The sequence below is a fragment of the Choloepus didactylus genome, chromosome 11 (assembly GCF_015220235.1).
Source record: "Choloepus didactylus isolate mChoDid1 chromosome 11, mChoDid1.pri, whole genome shotgun sequence".
Taxonomy (NCBI): domain Eukaryota; kingdom Metazoa; phylum Chordata; class Mammalia; order Pilosa; family Megalonychidae; genus Choloepus; species Choloepus didactylus.
In genome coordinates, this window is record NC_051317.1 from 2,538,764 (window position 1) to 2,551,199 (window position 12,436).

Here is a 12,436-nt window from a genome sequence, read left to right on the forward strand (position 1 = left end):
ACTGAGAATTTCTACTGATCACTTTTTAAGTCAGCAATTAATGTCTTAAGTTCTGGAATCAGAAATTTTGGTTTAGAATACTAGCTCTGACAAGAAGGAGTTGTGCCACATTGGCTAAGTTACTTAACCTCTCTAAACTTTGGTTTCTTCATCTGTGTAAGTCAGGATCTAACCAGGAATAAGAAGGAAATTTGATGTAGGGAATGGGCTACACAGGTAAGAGAGAAGCAGAGACACCAAACAAGGGATGATTAGGTAACAGAGATTAGAAACAGTGGGAAGCCATCATCTCTCCTAAATTAGAAGGACAAAGAAAGGACACAGCATTTCTGGATCCCAGAGACCAGGGTTACCTGATGGAAGCTATAATATTGGAGGTGCCTGTGCAGCAGAAGCTGCAATCCACCTTCGGGGGAAATACCCAGTGAGCCAGGCTTGACATTCATAGGGCTCTGTCCACTTTAAATGTGAGTCCCTGAAACTTCTGTAGGACTTGCTGATGCTTTTTTGAGTTTTTGCTATAGTAGGCAAAGTTATGGTGTACATTCACCCTACATCCTCAGATCCTTTCACTGGCATAGCCATGAGGGTGGGCATGGCCAACTGGAAAGGCCCAGAAGCTCCGAGTTCCAACTTTGCACTTGCCAGCTACATGACTTCACTTGTCATTTAACCTCTCTGAGCCTCAACTTCTTCATCTACAAAAGGTGCAAGGTTCTCCCACCAGCCTCACAGAGTTGATGTGGACACAAAAGTTACATGTGCCACTTTGGAAAAATACACACACCTGATTCCACTGCATCCATTAGGGCATCAGTAATGTCTGAATTTGATGTGGGTGATTTTGATGGTTGAAAACCAAGGTACAGCCCACTGGGAAGCTCTGGAGATGGAGGCTTGGATTTGAGAGCAGCCTTACATCTCTAGGACCTAACCAGAGCCTAACAGAAAAAAGGTGCTGAATAAATGGTGGCTGAAAAAACGATGATCATTCAAGCTTATTCACAAGCACATTATGAATCTTTGCTGCATTCAACTGTGGTTTTGTCTCTTTATGTAACCAATAGAAGGAAAATATATTCATAATTGTGGAAGGCAAGGAAAAGAAAAAAAAGTGTTCAAAAGACGCCCTCCCTTCCCAATGTGCTTTCAAAGATTATCAGCATTCAAAAATTAATAACCCAGAGCTTGCTTGCTTTCTCTGCCTCAGACTCATCTTCTTCTGCACTTTGGTTGATCCTTGATTCTCCCGCCCAGAGAATTCTGCCGCCAGAGCATCCATTAGGGCACGTGTGTGACAGAAGCAAGTTCTTGTGCTCCATCCCAACCCCAGGCCCTTGCTAGGCTTGAGCTCTGCCATCAGCCAGCCCTCTCCCCATAAGTGGTGCTTTCCTCCTGATGCTTCGAGGCAGGGAAGATAATGTATACCTTTACTTCTTGGCTATAGCTGAACCTCTCTCCTCTCTCTCTTTTTTTTTTTTTTTTTTGCCTTTATCTCTTTAAGCTCTTTTGCTGCTTTGTAAGCTCATATTTCTTGCACTGTGTTAATGTGATGTTAATGGTAGTAACAATTATGACAACAATTGATAACATTTTTTGAGTGCTTGCCATATGCCTGACTCCCTGTAAGCACTCTGTCTCATCTCACAACAAGATGGGTACTACTATGATCTTCACTGTTCACAAGAGGAAAACGAAGCCGAGAGAGGTTAAGTAACTTGTCCAGGGTAACCCAGAAAGGAGGTCAGGGAAAAAGGGATTCAAACTCAGCAGTCTGGCTCCAGAGCTTGCTCCTTGCCCAAACTCATCCAAGCAGGTTGGATCATGAACATCAACGTCTGGCCACTGATTTGAGACTTCTTCAGCCTCCTTCCCCTCTGTCCTAATGGCCAGATACTGCCTTCAATCAGGTCGACTTCTGACTGCCTTCAGTGACTTGTGATCTTTTCTTTCCCTTTTAAAAAACTTCAATGCTACAGATTCATAACTCCTTTATCTATAATGCATTCCTTTGCAATTTCATCAACCTATACCCATTGCAAATTTTTATAATGGTTTCCATTTGATATTATTTTTTTCCAGGATTACATCTCTTCCTTTACTAAGAGAGATATTAAACCCCCTTTTCTCTTGATCTTCTGCCTCCTGCTTCTTTTAAATAGTCATTTCTTTTAAGTCCAAAGAGCTGCAATTAGACCGTTCAGTAAGTTTGCTATTTAAAAGTGGAAAACTGTCAAGTTCAATTCATTTCACTCTGAAAGTTCCCAGCCTGGGAGGCTATACAACAGAGTGTTATGGGATCAGACAGACTTGAATTTGAACCCCCAAAACTGCTATTTTAACTTGGGTGACCTTGGGTAAGTTACTTTTCCTCTCTGAGTTTTAGTTTACGTATAAAATGTGGCAAACAATACAAACCTCAAAGTACTGTTTTGAGGACTAAATCAGGTAATGCTGGTAAAGTCCTTGGTAGTAAGGGTTGGCGCACCTCAATAAATGGTGGCTGGGACTCATATTCCCCTCAATCTGTGTCAGCCCTTTGGCTGGGCTTGCAGATTCCCAGCATGGAGCAGAAAATGCAGTACAAGGCGATGCATAATCTAAACTCTGGATGATATTGAAATATCACCCTAAGAATATATAGCATATATGCAAATGGAATACTTTCAAGATGATAAACCTGAGCTCTGCAGTAAAAGTGTAGCCACAAATCACAAACTGCTAATTGCTCCAGTGCCAGGCACGTAGAGGGAAACATCTGAAAAGTGTTCTCCTAGGCTCAAACTAAGCTGTGGATTGTAACTGAAATGACAAAATCAGTCTTCCCATTACAGCCCTAACCAAAAAACGCATCCATACAACCTAAGCACACTGCAAACTGTAGTGAGTTTTTTTTTCCCTTTTAATAATTATAGGCAGCTACATCTGGAAGGGACTCAGAGCCCTTTCTTTAAATGAAATCTTATGCATAAGTCCGACACTAAGGAGAGCTGGAAATGCAGAAGGAGAGTGGGAGGCCAACCCCCATGTCCTTGGCTCAACCTGGGCCCTGTGGACCAAGCACTTCGGAGAATACAACTCAAAACCACTGATCACCCACAGTATTTCCAGAACAACAGGCACACCATATACGAGATGACATTCAGTAAGACTCTACACAGGCAGAGCATTGTCACAGCACTGAATTAAATTACGCAAAAGATGTTCCATTTTTGCATTTTTCTTTCAATCTTTCTGATGATACCAATTAGAAAAATCTGCCTTTGGTGCTAATATATCTTTAATACCTCTCTAGTTCATGCAAACTCCTTTTTTAACAAAGAGAGAAGCCTTCAGGTTAGAACAGACAACAGACAACAGCATCCAGGTCGAACTTAATAGCATTGCTTTGTTTTCATTGTGCTTATCATTAAAGTTAGCTATGCATGTGGCAAGGGTGCAGAAACATTATCCAAAACTTGGAAATAAAGCAAAATGAGTATTGCATGACTTTTTAACAGAGAATTTTCTGTTAAGTCCACTGCAGCAGGGGGTGGGGGGGAAGGAGTGTCCTCTGACTCTCAGGAAACGTAACTTTGATCATCCAGTGATTAGAAACTGAACGTTTTACAGTCCTGTAACATTAGAGTTTCACTTGTAGGAAAATGACAAAGCATGATATTTGTTTGTTTGCTGCCTTGCCAAAGACTATGGTTTTTATAGCTCTGGAGAAAGTTTACCTGTTTTATATTTAATGTCAGTTTTGCATAGGCACCTCTTCTCCCAGTGACTACATAAAATCCAGAATCATAAATACTTTTTCATCCAGTTCTCTTACTTCCAACTTGTTTCTTAATTTAGCAATTAAATAAAATATTGACACATGCTCAGTAATTGCATAAGATGATTTTTTTAAATAATTTGAGAACTGTACTGTACACAAGTGATGCTCGTTACTTAGGGCAGTGATATAAAATTTTATTTATTTTTATTAAAGTTATAAATGTAAATATATATATTTTTAAATAAAAAATTTTCCAAGGTTCATTTCATAAAAAAAAAAAAAAAGCAGTTCTTCATGGTCTCCTCATGCTTCCCCTCACAAGAGGAAATTCTTCACTTCTTTGAGCTATTGTAGCTATTGTTTTGGTATTTACAACCATGTCTCTAAAAACATGTTGCATCATTTTTTTTTTTAATTTCTCACTTTTTGGAATTATCTGTTAACTTTTCACTATAAACGACAAGAATTTCACCCTCTTTCCTCCCTACACTGTGTTAACACATGCATCCTTCCTATTTCTCCTTCCTCCCATACAGATCACTATAATTTTGTTTTGATCAACATTTAGTACTTATAATATTTTGACTATGTAAATGCAATTCTCAGCCAAGTCATAGAGTAATCTACGACCAATTTCCATTTCCGGTACAACGTTTTTTTATTTTCCCAAAAGGAAAAAGCATTTTGGAAAAATCAAGAGATTCTTTTTAGATCTCTGTTCCTTATACTACCTTTTTCTTAATTCACGATGACCTCTTCTTCTATATATTGAAGTTCCCCTTGGCCCATTTTTAAAAGTTTTCTTTGTCTCCAAGTTGGTCTTCTTCCATTTGCTTGTTTTGCACAACCCCTCACAACTTAAGAGCTCTTCCTTGGCTCTGTGAATCCTCGGTTGTACATTTGCATTTCAGTGTGGGTGATTCTAAAGCTGACTGGCAACTCTGGCATGGGAGGAGAGCTTGTAGACTGCAAAGGAATCTGGTTGGGACATGTAGTTGGGAAAGACTCAAATATCGATACATGCAAATCTTTCTTCTTGGGCTGGTTGTAGTCCATTGGCGAGAATCCTGCGTCTCCTGGCTGAAGGGTTAAGAACTGGGTGCCAGCATTCTAGGAGATGAGTGGGAAGAAAGTGCTAGGGGTTTCAGCTTTCAAGATGCACACTTTTATTGAAACTTTGCTTTGACTAGTTATGTCTTCCTAATTGTGCCTGGTGTCTCTTAGTCCATATAACCTGTTTTACCCTTTTTATAGAATAAGCCTTCAGTGACTTAGCTACATGGAGTCAGGCTGCTTCTTAAACAGACTTTCAACTGAGGCTCCTTATTTGAGCTCCCTTCCTTCATTCTCACCTCCAGGGACACCTGGTACTACTGATTCCTGAGACTTTGGGGGAATCTGCTCAAGATTGGATGTATTCTCAGCTTTCCACAATGCTGGCTTATGGATCAGTTTTCTTGGGTCTGCTGTGTCATTTATCAGTTTTCTATAAAAGTCTTTCTATAAAAGAATTTCTTTACTTTTTTTTTTTTCAGCAAGGCTTTAAGAGGCAGCACAAATATATGCCTATATTCAAACTACCATCTTCACATGGGATTCTACTCTAAATTTTCATTTTTGAATATTTGTAAGTGAGTTGATTTAATTACCAACAGTAAAAGCACATCTGATAATGATAAATAGCAAAAAAAAAAGGGGGGGTGATTGTGTTACACAAACATCTGAGGTTTTTAAAGCAGTTCTAGTGTATCCCCTAATTTTACAGAAAAAAAAAATAACTCCAGCTTTGAGAAGGGGTTTGCACAGGGTCACAAGACCAGGGGCATTTTGCAGGAAATGTCTTCAAAGCTGGAATGAAAAACCAGTTCTGCTGAGCAATGCCAGGCAAACCGCTCCCGCCACTCCACCATGCATGCAGCGTTATTCACTGTGTTCGTGCCAAGGACAATTTCAGCTTCTCCAGCTCCTTTGTCTTTAGGCCTTTTCAATATTAAGACAGAGATCACAGGGTCACAGCTACAGAGTTAAATCCAAAGGTTTATTTATTTATTTTACTAAAAAGAAATAATGCATATTTGACAATGAAAACAGCTGCAATCTATGGTTGCAACTACTTTGCTCTGCTCTGCGTTCCCATAGATGAGGTCTTTTCAATATTTGTATTAGCTGTAGGTATCCAAACTCACCTAGAAAAAAAATATCTAACTTTCAAAAGACAGTGACAACTATCATCTAAAGCAGGGTCATCCTCTGTCTTTGGCTCTTCAAGGTAATATGATTTTATTTTGCATGAGTTCTAGGTTTAGCTGTGTCTATCTTCTTTGTTTCCTTTAAACTGGTTTCTGTCCTGAAAGACTCCACTTTACTGCCCCCAATACCTCATTGCTTGAAGCAAGCAGCAGAGGCAGCTCAGGGACTCAGAGAAGCAAAGTTAAAGGGTCAGTGAAGTGGAGCAGTTAGGGGGTGGGTTTTCTTTGCCACATCCATCATCTTTGCCTCTCATACCCACTGGGGGACTATCTTCTTGAGCATATCAATAACCCATTTCCAGGGTGGGAATTGGGCAATGCCTTCATGCTGTCATGAGTGTCTTTGTACCTTGGATTAGCCTTCTCTAAAAGGGGAAAGTCAGAGTCAGTGGCGGTAGGAGACGACAAATAGGAAAAGATGTGTGCTCTAATTTTGACTCTACTGTTTCCTAATAAGTTTTGAGGGCATCCTATGTACCAGGAACTGTGCATATAGGCTTTATATCTATAATCTCATTTAATTTTTTAAGAAAACCTCCATGAAGTTGTGGATGTGAAACGTGATGGGAGAGGTTTAGTAACTCACCCAAGAACAACCCACTCATAGATTGCCAAGCCTGACCCCAAGCTCAGCTCCATCTAATTTCAGTTTTTGTGCTCTTTCCATGATGCAGAGTGTGGTAGTGGTGACAGAAAAGGGCAGTGCTTTGGTCCAGCCATCATCTCTCCAGCCATTGCTTTTTCAGTTTTATGAAAAGTGCACTAAAAACACAGAGTCCATCCTCACACAGAGATGATGGAGCTACCGTTGACTACGCTCCTTCCTGTCACTGACCTTGACCAACCTTACCTCTCTGAGCCTCAGTTTCTTCTGCTGCATACTGGGCCTAAAGGCACCCACTATATCAGAATTGTGTTGAGACTCTGTAGCTAGTACCAACACTGACAGAAGATATTTATCAAGCTTTTACCACATGCTATGCATTCTAAGTATATTATAAACATGAACTTAAGGAATCCTACAACCGTCTATGAAATGAGGGAAGTACTTCTATTATCCCAAATTTGCAGATGAGGAAACTGAGGCTCTGGTCACTCTCACACACCATGTAAGTGCACCTTCAGGATCCAACCCAGGCCTGCCTGACTCCAAAGCCCAGGTGCCTAACCACACTACCTCCATTTCCTAGGATCACATAAACGAATGAATGCAGCAGCATTCAGTAGATGGTAAAGCATTCTGTAAATGTGTTCAAAGAGAATAATAAGACAAATACACTAAGATATTTGCATGCACAGCTGTTGATAGCAATATCATTTATCATATCCAATTGTAGGGAACATGTCAAATGTCTCAAACCTGTTAATTAAATGATAGTGTAACCACACAATGGACTAGGATAGGTAGATATGCCTTGACCTGGGTCAAAGATGGCCTTAATATAGTGAAAAAAAAAGGCTACTGTGCATCGTATATAATGTCATCCCATTTATGCTTTTCAAAAATATTTTCCCATGTCTAACAAGCTGGAACAACGTAGAGAAAACCACGAATGGTGGTAGTGCTGGGTGGTAGGAGAGATGCAAGATTACATGAATAATTCTACTTGCTATGGGTTTGCTGGAAATTTTCACCATAATCATGCATGATTATTAACAAAAAAAACAATTTCCCAATTGGAAAAAAAAAAAAAAGAAAGGCAGTGTACAAACATAAGGAATAGTTTTCACTGGAGACCAGATGGATGCATGCCAGGGCTTGTTGGCATGCTGCAGACAGCCTTGTGTTTAGGGTTGACGGCTGCTGTGAGCCCGGTACTCCCCTTCCCCACCCGGAGACCTGCCCCTCCAAGCTGGAGCTGAAGATGTAACCTTGGTGCTCACCAGCTGGAATGTGTTGTCAACAATACTAAACTGAGAGAACAGCACTATAAAGTAATATGGGTTAAATTTTTTTAAAAGGCACAACCATGAAACATTTTATTCCATTCATCAAATGCTTTTAACTTCCATTTCCTGGCAGGTGAAAAAAAAAAGGTACTTAAAGTAACCAGGAAAAAAAAAAAACAACATAAAACCACTGCCTCCAACAAAAAAATTTCATTGTGTTTAGAGAAAAATGTTGCTTTTATTCAGATCCTGTAAATTGCTTTGTGAGGCTTTTGTTAAAATGTACTTGTACCTGCAGTTTAGAGCTGAAAAAAATTAAACCTCCCCAGGTCTATAAGTACAACATCCTGATGTTGATAATGAAGACTGGTTAGAGCCATTTATGAAGACGTACCCCTGAGATGCTGTACTTTTGTGTTTGGTTCTTCAAAACAGTTGAAGTCTATGGAGATTGTGCAGGAAGAAAAGGATATATAATACAACTAGAATTTTGAATTCTCACTATGTGCCAGGCAATGGGCTTCACTGTGTCATTTGAATTAATTATCTCAATGTGCCTTCACAAAAACCATGGAGATAAGTATTAGGTGTAAAATGTGAATCATACTAATTATTATCATCCCATATTTATTGAGCATCTAATATATGCCAGACCCTATAATAAGTGTTTTATATGCACGATCTCCTTCAATTGCAGAATAACTTTATAAAGATGCTACACTGGTTCTCCCAATATTACAAATGAAAAAACTCAGAGGTTTATTAACTTGTCCAAAGTCACAGAACTGTTGATTAATGGAGCTGGATTTAAACCTGTGTCTGCTTGATTCTACAGCTCACGTACTCTCTGCGACTCCAGGCTGATTTCCAGAAAGAACAGTTTGATCTGCTTTCAAATCCCTACATTGCATCATTCAGCCTCCTTTCTCCAACTTTTGGCAAGGAAGCAGGCCCTAGATAATCATGGTTGTAAAGGCCCCACCTCATATCACATGCCAAAGATATTAAAAAGAAAAAGACCTCCACAAATAAATATTATTTCAGTACAACCATGTAAGAGTTGAGTTGTATTTGACTAGCTAACATACTATTTGTTTTGCAAATAGATACTTAGTAATTATTCATTTTTAAATTTGCATTTTTTCACATTTTGGTGTCAATTAATCATTTGGCATCAGTATACCGATAGGCCCCGGGATCTGTAACTACACTTTACTAAAGTGTCAAAGCTTAAGTGAAAACTGTAATAAATGATCAAATGGCCCTATAGCAATGGGCTCCTTTAAAGTTTCTATTACAGAAATTGAGGTCTGTGAACTGTTTTTAATATTCAAAAAACTTAGAAATGATATACTCATTCATCTTCAATATTACCATGTGAACTAATCAAAATGTCAAGATTTCTGGTTTGAGAACAAATTAAACTCCGGGTAGTCACCCTGTTTACCACTGCTGGTCAGAAAGTTCTGAATGGTGGTTATACAGTATTAAAATTTTAAATGAGTGAACAAATTACTTAATGTTTAATACATGCCACTTGTTTGGGAGACAATACAATTTAAAATATGCATACATGGGCATATGATAAGTGATGGTTTGAAGTTATTATGTACCCCAGAAAAGATCATGTTCTTAAATTTAATCCATTCCTGTGGGTATGGACCCATTGTAAGTAGGATATTTTTGGTGAGCAGGATCTTAACTTGAAATGTGACCCACCTCATTCAGGGTGGGTCTTAATCCTCTTACCATGGTCCCTTGTAAAAGGATAAAAGACAGAAGGCACAGAAAAAAGCCCCAGAGAAGCTCAGAGAAGCCGAGGGAGGACACACAGAAAACAGAGAGGAAGCCACTGAAGCCAGAACCTGGAAGCAACGAAACCCGAAACCCGGGAGAGAAGGGAGAGACCAGCAGACATCGCCATGTGCCTGGCCATGTGACAGAAGGACTGAGGATCGCAGGTAACCAGCCTTCAGGAAGAAAGCATCTCTTGTTGATGCCTTGATTTGGACATTTTCTTGGTCTCAGAACTGTAAACTGTAAGTTGATAAACCCCCATTGTAAAAACCAGCCCATTTCTGGTACACTGCATTTCATCAGCTTTATCAAGCTAAAACATAATAAGAAAAGGGTTCCCTGGTGGTGAAAACTTTTACTACGACTTATCCAGAAAGCTATCCAATATATGGCTTCTACCCCCCTCCATGTCCCACTTGTTGCCTCTCCTTTATCTCTAGCCTTCATCTCCAATCCCAGGATGGCTTCAGCCACAGGGGTCTGTAGGGGTCAGCTTGATTCTTCCCCATCCCAGATAATTTCCAAAACATACCTCTAGCTGCTGATTGATATTTGAAGTTCCATAGACAGAACACCATTTTGTTTGTTTGTTTGTTTTACTTAAGGCTAATTTTCTCCTTTTAAAATGCAGCCCTTACTGAGAGCATTAACATAGTAGACTATCTCCTCCGAGGTAGGGGTCATAACATATCCACTCCAACCTGCCCCCCTTGCACTGTTGAACAAATAGATTGTGAATCACCTGTGAGTTCCTTGAGGACAGGGATTGGGTCTGTATCATAACTTTATGTTCAACACCCAGAACATTACCTGGTGCAGAATAGGTAATTGCCACATTTTTATTAAGTGGACGTAGATTTAATTAATGAATTAGGGGACCTCATATGGGGGTATCAGGTAACTGCTGTAGAAAGTGAGGAGAGATTCCTAGATGGGAAAAAAGAACTGGAATGGAGAATCTGAAAGCTTCTGGCTACATACATCCTCACTGTACTGATGACGCAGCTCGATCTCACACAAAGAATTAAGAGGTTCTTAGGCAGGAGAAGAGATGAATCAAGAAGTATACACAATGTTCTATTCTGCTTCCCACAGTGAAAATACCCCTAATCACTCCACCCTCCTCCAGAGAAAGAACATAGGTGTCAGACAGCCCATTTGGTGATGACTGACCAGTTTACTCAGCAGGATCTACAAAAATCAGAACTCTACTGTCCTCGCTTTTTAACCTGGACTCTTTCTCCCTGCAAATTCCTCCCAAGTCAGGCAGGCACAAAACCAAACTCAACAGGCATGTCTCATGAAACATCAGAGTACCCTGTGCCTCAGCCAGAATTCAGAGCCTGCTCTCACTGATCAGTCTGCTTAGGGAGAGAATATACCAGAAACTTTAGAAAAATTACCAGCAACAGGAGGCTTTGAAATCTTACCCTTGAACCTCTTTTTCTTTTTTGGAAAAGAACTGAAGGAATAGGGCAATCTTAAATGCAAGAGAATTGGACAGAAAAGACCAGTAAATCAGAAGAATGAATGTGTATCCTCTGATCTAAGTGTACAGTTTCACAGACACCAATGATGTTTTCTCAGCTCAGACTGAATATAATTAAAACCCTCCCCAAGAAACCCAACTCTATAAAGAGAAACCAATTGAGACTCTGTGCCTCTCTCCATGGTGCTGATAGAATCACTGCCTACTAGAATCGATGTTTCTCCACATCTTGAGACCCTGATGATTCTTTTCTAAAGTCTTCTAAGAGAAAGTTTTGAGTCTCCTTTCTCCCTCCATCCTTACCCCCTCCCTCCCTCCCCCCCTCTCTTTTCTTCCCTCCCTGCCCCTTTCCCTCTTTCTCTTCATCTCCCACCAAGGGTGTACCTTTGTTTCAACATTGATAAAGTATGTGTTTTCTTTTTCACTGTTACCTAATTGTGACTGATGATTTCAATGTACTTTTAAAGTTCCATCTCATTTATAATACTTACCGTCATCCCACTTAACTCTTTCTGGATAGTTTAGGCTGTGTGCTCCCTCCTCTTCCCTCTCTCTCTCTCCTTCTCTTCCCAATGTTCCTGGGTATAGAGTGAATTTAGATCCCTGTGGAGCTGCCTAAACATCAGGCTGATTCTCCCCTCCAACCCCCTGCCCTCCTAAAAATCAGAAACCCAGACTAATGTTCATTAGAATTCAGTAGTTCAAGAAACATGCTCTAAGCATCTACTCCAGTACTTCCTAACCATGGTGCATTTTTAGAATAACCTGGAGAATATATAAATATATTCATGCCTAGGTTCACCTCAGACTAACTCTAAACCTCTGGGGGATAAAGTTTGGGCATTGTTAATTTTTGAAAGCTCTGCACGTAATTCTGACCTGCCACCAGCATCTTGATGTACCACCAATTCACCCCATGCCATGCTCTGTCCTTGGTGCTGGGGATTAAGGGACAGAGAAAACCTCGTCCCTGCTTTTAAGAGGTCACTATCTGTTGGCCATGTACGACTAGGGAAGAAGCACATGATGAGGAAAGGGCTGTGATAATGTTATCAAAGAGTGCTAAGGAAGTCCTGAGAAGGCACAATCCAATCTAAAGGAGTCTGGGAAAATGTCCTAAGGGAAGTGATGTCAGAGCTAGCCAGGAGCAGTATGCACCTGATAAAGTCTACAATGCTTTCCTATATTAAGAGGATACCTAATTACACATAACTAACCCCTTACATATTCTTCTTACCAACCCCTTTC

General features: G+C 40.0%; 1 protein-coding gene across 1 annotated transcript in view; it reads right to left on the minus strand.

Annotated features, from left to right (window-relative positions):
* The window catches only part of DOCK2 (dedicator of cytokinesis 2), a 431,071-nt gene that overhangs the window by 222,678 nt on the left and 195,957 nt on the right, over positions 1-12,436 (minus strand). The window lies entirely within an intron of this gene.